Below are 9,834 nucleotides of genomic sequence, written 5' to 3'. Positions count from 1 at the left end.
CTGCAGATTCCTGTTGTTACTGAGTTCAACTTTTATTCCATGATGGTCCGAGAAGATGCATGGAATAATTTCTATTCTTTTAAATTTACTTAGGTTAGACTTATAGCCTAAGATGTGATCAGTTTTGGAGTATGTTCCATGGACTGAAGAGTAAAATGTGTATTCAATTTTGTCAGGATGAAATGTTCTGTAGATGTCTGTTAGGTCCAAAAGATGAATGGTTAAATTTAAATCTAAAATTTCCTTGCTAAGCTTCTTATTGCAGGATCTATCCAACACTGCTAAAGGAGTGTTAAAATCTTTAAAATCTCCGACTATGATAGAGCTGGGAGAGATCAAGTTGCTCATGCCTGTTAGAGTATCTCTTATAAATTGAGGTGCATTCTTGTTGGGTGCATAGATATTGATAATTGAGATCTCATCATCTTGGATATTACCCTTAACAAATATAAAATGGCCATCCTTATCTTTGCTTATTTTTGTTGGTTTAAACCCTAATGTATCTGCAAATAAAATTACAACACCATTTTTCTGGTTTCCATTTGCCTGAAATATAGATGACCATCCCTTCACCCATATTTAAAGTAATATGTGATTCTTTGATACAGCAGATATCTGGTCTGAGTTTCTGTATCTAATCAGCCAATCTGGGCCTCTTTATAGGGCAGTTTAAGCCATTCACATTGATTGAAGTTATTGAAAGACCTGGTGAGATATTGGTCCTCGAGTTGCTTGAAAGTCCAGTAGACATTTTTCATCCTTTCGCCACTGTGGAAGTTGGAATTTGATCAAAAGTTTCTGGGTGTGTTTACTTTTGTAGTGGGGGATTGCAGTGGTTATTATGGAGGATAGGCTTGAGAATTTTTTGGAGAGCTGGTTTAGTTATGGCAAATTTCTTCAACATGTGGATGTCATTAAAGTATTTAATTTTTCCACTATAGATGAAACTCAGTTTAGCTGTATATAGGATCCTGGGTTGGAAGTTGTTTTGTTTTAGGAGATTAAAAGTTGCTGATCATCCTCTTCTAGCCTGAAAGATTTCAGCAGGCAGATCTGCAGTCATTCTAATACTCTTTCCTTTGTAGGTTATGATTTTCTTGCGTCTAACCGCTTTCAGAATTTTCTTTTTCATATTAGTGTTAGTGAAGTTAATTATGATGTGCCTGGGGGATGTCTTGTTTGGGTTGAGTCATGCTGGGGTTTTGAAACTATCTGCTATCTGAATTTCAGAATCTCTTGGTATGTCTGGAAAGTTCTCTTTCAAAATTTCATGAAGAAGAGCCTCTGTGTTTTGTGAGGCAGCTTCATCACTTTCAGGGATTCCTATAAGGTAAATATTAGTTTTCTTAGAATTATCCCAGAGCTCTCTGAGAGAAAGATCCATTTTTGCTTTCCATTTCTTTTCATCTTTGCACTCTTGGGCTTGTTCAAAAGCTTTGTCTTTAATGTCAGAGATCCTTTCTTCAGCCTGTTCCACTCTGTTACGAAGAGATTCTACTGTATTTTTCAAATCTTTGAGGTCTACCAACCCTTGCCTCAGTGTTTCAGAATCTTTGATCATTTTATCTTTGAAATTGTTGAATTCTTGAGTCATCTTTTGAATAATTTCTTGAGGCATTTTTTGAATAATTTCTTGAAGTTCTAGCTCTTTCCTTTCTTCCATTCTGTTAATCTTATTTGCTATCCACATTCTGAACTCGATTTCTGTCCTCTCAGCCATTTGTTTATGGGTTGGATCTTCAGATGCATCTGCCACATCCTTCCTTGGGGGAGTTGATCTACTCTGGTTATTCGTATTACTGGAGTTTTTCCACTGACTCTGCCCCGTGCTGGATTTACTCCGTTTGGCTAGGTGAGCAGGTAAGAGGAAGTTGGGTTGGGGGCTCCGGGAGTTGTATTTTACTAGCCTTTTTGGGCAAAGACTGGGACTGGTGTCTGTACCTTTTCCCCTAGAGCTTTGCCAAGGATGCGTATAATGCTACGGTCTGAGAGCCCGGGGGCCTGCTTGTCTCTATCTTGTTTTCTGCTGGTCTCTGTTCTACCTTAGAAAATTAATTACTCTGGGTTAAGATCTCAGCTGTGGAGAAATATCAGCGATTAAGCCACCCCTCCCCTCACAGGCGACAGTTGGGAAAGGAAAACCACACCTTCCTTCAGCCACACCCCCAGGGTATCACTTTAGATAGTTATCAGGTGATTGGCCCAGTTCAAGAGATCTAAATCAAGTTTCCCAGTCAACACTCGTGTCAAGTGTGTGAGTTCAAGAGGTCTCTGCCAACTGTACAGCAGAAGTCTTCTGGCAGCTCAGTTATGACTCTCTCCGGTGTTCTGTGGGTTCAGAAGGACCTACCCAGCAAATAAATTATTCTAGAAAAGTTGATGCCTCCTTCCCCACCTTGTACTTTCATGACACCCATACTGGAGACCCCGCAGGGCTGTGACCCAGTTGCCCAATAAGCAAATGTGGCAGGGCTTTGTGTCTGCCAGAATCAAGGTAGAGTCAATGCCAGCTCCACTCAGTTACTGCGCTTTGACCCCTGCCTACAAAGGGAGCTGAGGCCTGACTGTCTCAGGCACTCAGTGACAGCTGGAGAATGTTCTACCTGAAGACAATTTAGGCCTGAGAAAATACAGAGAGCATCAGAGATTCTCCCACAACCACCAGTTAATTTGCCCAAGTCAAGAGATCCAACCTATTGACCTGATCAGTACCCACTCTCTGGTTGGAAAGATCACAAGGTCTCCAGCAACTAGATAATAAGAGTTTACTGGTAGCTCAAGTGTGGCTCTCTCTCATGCTCTGAGGAGTCAGAAAGGCCTGTTCAGTAGATGATTTGGAGTAAGGAGGCTGATGTCTCTTTCCTCTCCTTACTTGCCCTTTGCCACTGGACTCTGGTAATCTCAGTCTCTGGTAACCCCACTACCAGTCTCTGTTAACCCAGACTCTGTAACCCAGTCCTGTCCAATAGGTGAGTGAGTCAGGGTTTTGTGCCCACCAGAGTCCAAGTAAAGTCAATGAGTGTGTTAGGGTTTTGTGCCTGCCAGAGTCCAAGTAAAGTCAATGCTTCCACCACTTGGTGACCACTCTTTGTCGCTAGCCAACAGAGATAGTTGAAGCCTATCGGCCTCAGGCACTCAATGGGAGCTGGAGAAACGTGTATTTATCTATCTCTTCTCTCAGCTCAGCTCCCCACCTTCAGCTTCGTTGGGTTCTTCTGGCAGTTGTCTCTCCCCCTGAACTGGAGTTTATGTTCAAAGCTAGCTCCAGTCAGCTCTCATCCCCTGTTCCTCCATATTCTTATTGAATTATGAAAATTGGAGTTAGGGAATATAACCTCACCTATAAACCTGAGGATTTAGCAAAGTACAAAACACATTGAAACCAAGCAGACAAATAAACAGACTAAAATGCTACCAGACACACAAGCACACCGATGCCCAGACAATCAGAAACAAGTAAACAAACATACAAAAAAGAAAACAAAATACAAACAAAAAAGATAGTAGTAATAAAAGAGAACCACAAAAATGGTGGTCATAAAATGATAGAAAAAACAAAAAGCAAAACAAAGAAGAAAGAAAATAAAAAAAAAAAAAAGGAAAAGGAGGGCACCACTAAGAAAAATACTGTTCTTTTGAATATATACAAACAAACCGCTTTGTAAATGCTGTGGGGTTCCAGTTTAATGGAAATAGTTATGCTGCAATATACTTTCTAGACAGCAGGTGGTGCTGTGAGTGGTTCCCAGCTAAAACCAAAAAAAAGGGGCGGGGGGTCTTTACTGGCAGGTTGTACAGATTCTCCCTACAACAGTTCCCGTAAAGTGTAGGGTGTCCTGGACTAGCTTCAGATGCCCAATGGCTGGCTGCAGGTGAGATTGGGCTCTCCACGCTCCTGGGAAGGGTGTTATGGAGACGCCATATTTGGAGTTTTACATTACATCTGGTTCCTGGCTGGCCGCTACTCCTATCTGTCCTCCAAACTTGGCACACAAGTCCACAGTTCTCCAGATTTTCCACTGAACTCCTAGTTTCCCTTCAAACAGGAAATTCTTATGGTCTATCAGAAAAGAACTGGGTGCTTTTTGTGCCCACCACTTTCAGTCTGTTTCTGCGGGGGAAGAAGCTGGTTACCTCTGGTTTCCACAGTGGCACGCACAAAAGACTTTTTGGTGTTTGTATGAAGGGAACTGATTCCCTCTGTGGGTCACTGTGTCAGTACAACTCCACACAGACTTCCACGATTATAGGATGGATCAGTTCCTGAGTGGAGTCCCTTTCCCTCAAATTTCTGTCCAATTGCCTGGATCCCTGATGCCCCAAACTGGGTCCAATTTGCTCCCCTTTCTGGCTGCCAGATTCCACTTGGGAGTCTACGCCTCACCACTCTCTCCGTGAAACACCCAAACTCCCCATGTATTGGGCACAGAAGTCCTTCGTGGGGGAGGGATTGGTTTCTGCCTCTCAGGGCACTAGCCACAGACCTGGCGCTGTTTCAGCTGCTGCCCTGAGTTTTTTCTGGCAGACACCGTAGTTCTGGGCTACACTTCCTATTCAGCAATTCACCTCCTAGTTGCACGCCCTGCACTGCTTGTCCATGCCAGCACTCCACGCGGGGAAAAATCCAGCCCCTCCACTCTTACCTGAAACCGCGAGGAGAGTTGACCCAGGAATGCATCCCCTCTGCCATCTTGCTCCACCTTACCCAGATACCTACATATTTTTTGGTGAAGCCAAGATTGAGGATTTATCTTAGCAGGCACAGCTAGCAGCTGCTGAGAAATTCAAAGTTCAAGGTGAAGCTGTTTCAGACATTCAGGAAAACACACAGACTTGAACTTGTACTGAGGGGAGTGAGGAGGAAGAGGTTGATGAAGCTGGTGTGGATGTTAAGGACATAGAATTGGTCATGTCACAAGCAAATGTGTCAAAAGCCAAAGGCAGTCTGAGCTCTGAAGACCAACAGTAATAATATTGTAAATGCTGTTATGGAACTAACAATGTAACCATCAAGAAAAAATATGAGGACTTTTTTGGTGTTTCAAAAGAGTAACTGCAGCTTGGTTTGAAATTTCTACTGTTTCTGTCATTAATAAGATTATGGCTTGTTGGATGAAAAAAATAAGAATATTCTGTTAGCCTCAGGTCTAGATTTGTATCCCAACCTTGAAGGCTTAGCACATTAGTTCTATTGCATTCTTTTGGCACACACATATATACATATACACATACACACATATATACACATATAGGGGGGTAGAAAAGAATTTGCAGCTGTCATTACCATAAAACCCTAGTAGATTCCACTAGGGTGACCAAAGATTTCTTAAAAATTGAATAATCATTAATGATAATCATTATTAACTATTAATCAAGTTAATCATTATTAACTTGAGTTTTAAAAAATATATTTACAGTTTTTAATTCTTGTTGCAAGTTTTTATCAACACTCAAATTGTCATACCTTTGGCCAGTTGAGATACCTATAGGTTGGATCTTGTGACTTTTTGAGGTGACTCCATTAGTTTTTTTGTTTTAATTTCTTTTATTGTGATAATATATGTACACAGACATGCACACAGATAAAATTTGCCATTTTAATCATTTTTCAGAGTGCAATTTATTGGCATGAATTACATTCCCAATATTATACAGCCAACATCACTATTTATAAGACTTCTTCATCATGCCAAACAGAAACTCTGCAACCATTAAATGAAAATATCCCTTTTTCCCCTCGCCTAGACCTGAGTAACTTCTCATCTACTTTCTTTATGATTTTTGCCTGTTCTAGGCATTTCATATAAGTGGACTCATGTAGTATATGTCCCTTAATTTCTGGCACTTTTATAATTTTAATTTTGTTTTCAAGTTTTGTCTATATTCTAGCATGTATCAGAACTTCATATCCTACGTTTTGTGTATTCATGTATTGAAAGACACTGAGGTGTTTTTGTTTTTAATTTTTTTGTGCGTGTATTCCAAAAGTACAGCTGAACAAAATCACTGAGTCATATAGTAATTTAGTGTTTAGCTTTGTGAGGAACTGGCAAACTGTTTTCCATAGTGAGTTTACATTTCTATCAGAAATGTATTTTCTGTTTTCTGATACTATAGTTATCCTAGTAGGTGTGAAGTGGTATCTATACAGAAGTGTTCGTGGTAGCACAGGTAAGAGTGAAAAAAAATTGAATTAGGCATCTGAAAAGAATAAACTGAATTATTTATACAGCAGAGTATTATAGAGCAGTTAAAACAAATGGGTAAGATTGCATTTCTCATATGGTTTAATTCTTAAGGGTTGGATGGAAAGGATTGGATCTGTAAAATCTTTGAGATATGACTGGTATGAAGAATTATTAGATAAATTGTTCTGTCATTTGGAAAACAGTTTTATAATGTATCATACAATTAAAAATTCAAGGCCAGGTGTGTTAGCTCATGCCTGTAATCCTAGCCTGTAATCTGGGAGGCTGAGATGGGTAGATTGCTTGAGCTCAGGAGTTTGAGACCAGCCTGAGCAACAGTAAGACCTCAACTTTAAAAATAGCTGGATGTTGTGATGAGTGCCTATAAATTCTAGCTACTCTTGAGGTTGAGGCAAGAGAATCACTTGAGCCCAATAGTTTGAGGATGCTGTGAGCCATGATGGCAGGGCATTCTACTAAGGGTGGAAGAGTGAGACTCTGTCTCCAAAAAAAAAAAAAATTATATAATCTGCCACTCAGCAGTATGTTTACTACCTTTATATATATTGGGAACATATATATGATCTTCATGCCAGCACCGGTCACAATACCAAAAGTTTTAGAAACAATAAGAATGCTCTATGAAAAAAAAATAGATGAGTAATCTCTGTATTCATTCTATGGAATACTGTATAGCCTTCATGCAATATGCCATGCTATAGATCAGAAATTTTTTGCTAAAAAGTTAGTTTTATTTTTCAGAGTACTTGAGGTATATCTTACATATAAAATCAACTTGTTTCAAGACATTTCGATTTTTAGTGGCTTTGTTGAGCAGTGTATCTGTCATCATATATGTTTTAGAACATTTTCATTCACCTTCTTCCCACATTAAGATTCCTCCTGCTCATTTATAGCCAATTGCTGTCTCTGCCTCCTACACTCCTCTGGCAACCACTACATTTGCCATAAATTTGCCTTCTGTGTATATTTTATATCAAAGTAGTTTACAGTATGTGGTCCATAAATTTGCCTTTTATGCACATTTTATATAAAAGTAGTATACAATATGTGGTTGCTTTGTCTAATTTATTTCATGTAGAGCAGAGGTTCTCAATCTGTGGGTCATGACCCTTTTGTAACAATGAAAACACATCCTGTATATCAGATGTTTATGTTATGATTCATAATAGTAGCAAAATTACAGTTATGAAGTAGCAACAAAAATAATTTTATGGTTGGGACAACATGAGGAACTAACTGTATTAAAGGGTCACTTCATTAGGAAGGTTGAGAGCCACTGAATAATGTGTTCGAGTTTAATCTATGATAGAGAATGTCACTATTATATTCCATTTTATGGCTGCATGGTATTCCTTTGGATAAAACACAAATTGTTACATATTTTAGTTCTTTCTACTTTTTGGTTGTTATGGTTAAGGCTGCTTTGAACATTTGTCTGCAAGTCTTTGGGTGCACATATTTTTATTTCTCTAACTATGGTATTGGTGGATTGTGCAGTGCTTTTGTGTTATAGTTTTTGAGAAACTGTCAAATAGTATTCCAGACCGAGTGCACATTTTACATTTCCATTAGCAGTGTGTAAAGATTCAATTTCTACACATACCTTTGCCAATATTTATTTTGTTATAAGGGTTCTCTGTAAATTTTGCATACAAGTTCTTTATTTCACATATGTTTTGAAAACATTGTTTTCTAGTCTTCTCTTGTCTTTTCATTTGCTTAATGGTGTTTTTGAAGTTAATAATTTGAGAATTTCGATGAGGTATAGTGTATCACTTTTTTCTTTTGTGGGCAGTGCTTTTGTTTTATTTAGTGTTTTATCTAAAATATTTGACTAATTAAGGCCTTAAAAATTTTGAAATCTAGGATTTATTTTGAGTTAACATTTGTGTATGATGTGAGGAGGGAGAGGGTCTAAGATTATATTTTTGCAGTTGAATATCCAGTTGCACTGGTTTTATTGGTTGAAAATTATCTTTTACTAGTGTATTGCCTTGGCATGTTTGTTGAAAATTAATGGACTATAAATATAAAGATATATTTCTAGATTTTTAATTATTTTACACTGATCAGTGCCTATTCTTTCTGCTAGTACTATATTTCCTTGATCTCTGTAGCTTTAATGTAAGTTTTGAAATTGAGAAAAGAAAGTTTTACAAATTTGTTTTTCTTTTTTTTTTTTTCACAATTGGCTATTCTTAATGTTTGGAAGTTTGACACAAATTTTAGGACCTACTTATCAGTAAAAAGTTTCTTGGAATTTTCTATAGGGATTGCTTATAATTGATAGATCAACTTGGGGAGAATTGCCATCTGACAATATTGAGTATTCCAGTCTATGAACATTGAATGTCTTGCCAGTCTTAAAAATGTTTAATTTCCTTCAAAGTTTTATAACTTTTAGGGGGCAGAGGCAAGATGGGTGACTGGAGCCAGCTTTCCACAGAGGCTCCCATCCAGAAGGAGAGTAAAAGGACAGAAGTTTAGCAAGTAAGCTGATAGTTTGGAGCTCAGCCAAGAGAGATGGTTGGAAAATGCACATCAATCCTGCTGAGGCAAGCTGCGACCCCAGGGATACAAACAGTAGGTACAAAATCCATCGCCAGCAGATGGGAGTCCCTCCCCCATGAGAACGGCTTGCAGTATACTTTCTACAAACAAGTGAGCATGTTCAAACATACCCACCGGAGAAACCCTCTAAAAACTGGACCTCCTTCCTCTGCTAGGGTGCTATGACATTCTCTTGCCAGGCATAAAGCTGTATCTATTCTCTACCTGCAATTTTGAACTCCCAGCACTCCCCTACACTCTCACCCTGAGGTCTAGAAACCTGTCCCCCATGGAGTCTAGATTCTTGGGCATTTTCTTGAGAGGTGTGGACAGGGCGTGGGGTGTTGCAGGTCTATGCTGATTTTGCAGCATGGGGGTAAGGAGAAAATGGTGGACTGAAGGAACCATACAGGAAAGGGAGAGGAGGTGTCCTACTCCCCAACTGCACAGAGCAGCAGTGGCAATAATAGGGCTCACACCTTTGGGGATATTTTGGAAGGACACTCCCTGTCTATCTGGGCAACCAGAGAAAGCTGGGCATCGTCTCTGTTGGCAGACACTGGTGGAATTGATCTGGGACGGTAACACAGGTCCCATGAGTAAAAGGTATGCCTGAGGCAGAACTGGCCTGGGTGGAGTGTGCTGGGGATGGAGAATAGAACATGTGCGTGCAGGAGCGGCATACTCCTAGGGCAGGGCTGAGCCCAGGAATACTTTAGTGAGCCTAAGAACACCTGATCCTCAGAGGATCATAGCTGAGACAAAGGCAGGTGGGCTGAGGCTGGAACTCCAAGCCGAGTGTGAGCTCTGACTGTTCAATATTGCAGTTGGGGAATATATAGTTTTATATACTTCAAACCTTCCCTCAATCATACACCTGGGGTGCCCCTTTGAATAGTCCTTGTGTGGTCTGCCAGGTTTAAGGGGTCCAAATCAGTTGTCCCAGTCAGCACCTGTTTCAGGTGGAAGAGTTCAAATGTCTCTGGGAGCTAGATAAGAGGGGTCTGCTTGCAGCTCAGATATAACTTGCTCCAGTGCTCCGTGAGGGCGAAGGGACCCACCCAGCAAATGG

The 9,834-nt window shown here is 39.8% G+C and overlaps 1 protein-coding gene and 1 pseudogene across 1 annotated transcript in view; both read left to right on the top strand.

Annotated features, from left to right (window-relative positions):
• The window catches only part of LOC100963757, an 8,669-nt pseudogene extending 3,663 nt beyond the window's left edge, over nucleotides 1-5,006 (top strand).
• SDK1 (sidekick cell adhesion molecule 1) overlaps nucleotides 1-9,834 on the top strand; it is a 1,049,055-nt gene that overhangs the window by 108,511 nt on the left and 930,710 nt on the right. The gene's annotated exons all lie outside the window — the stretch shown is intronic.

This window comes from Otolemur garnettii, unplaced genomic scaffold (assembly GCF_000181295.1).
Source record: "Otolemur garnettii isolate 467f Iridium unplaced genomic scaffold, OtoGar3 scaffold00092, whole genome shotgun sequence".
Classification (NCBI taxonomy): domain Eukaryota; kingdom Metazoa; phylum Chordata; class Mammalia; order Primates; family Galagidae; genus Otolemur; species Otolemur garnettii.
This window is presented reverse-complemented; position numbering and strand designations above follow the sequence as displayed.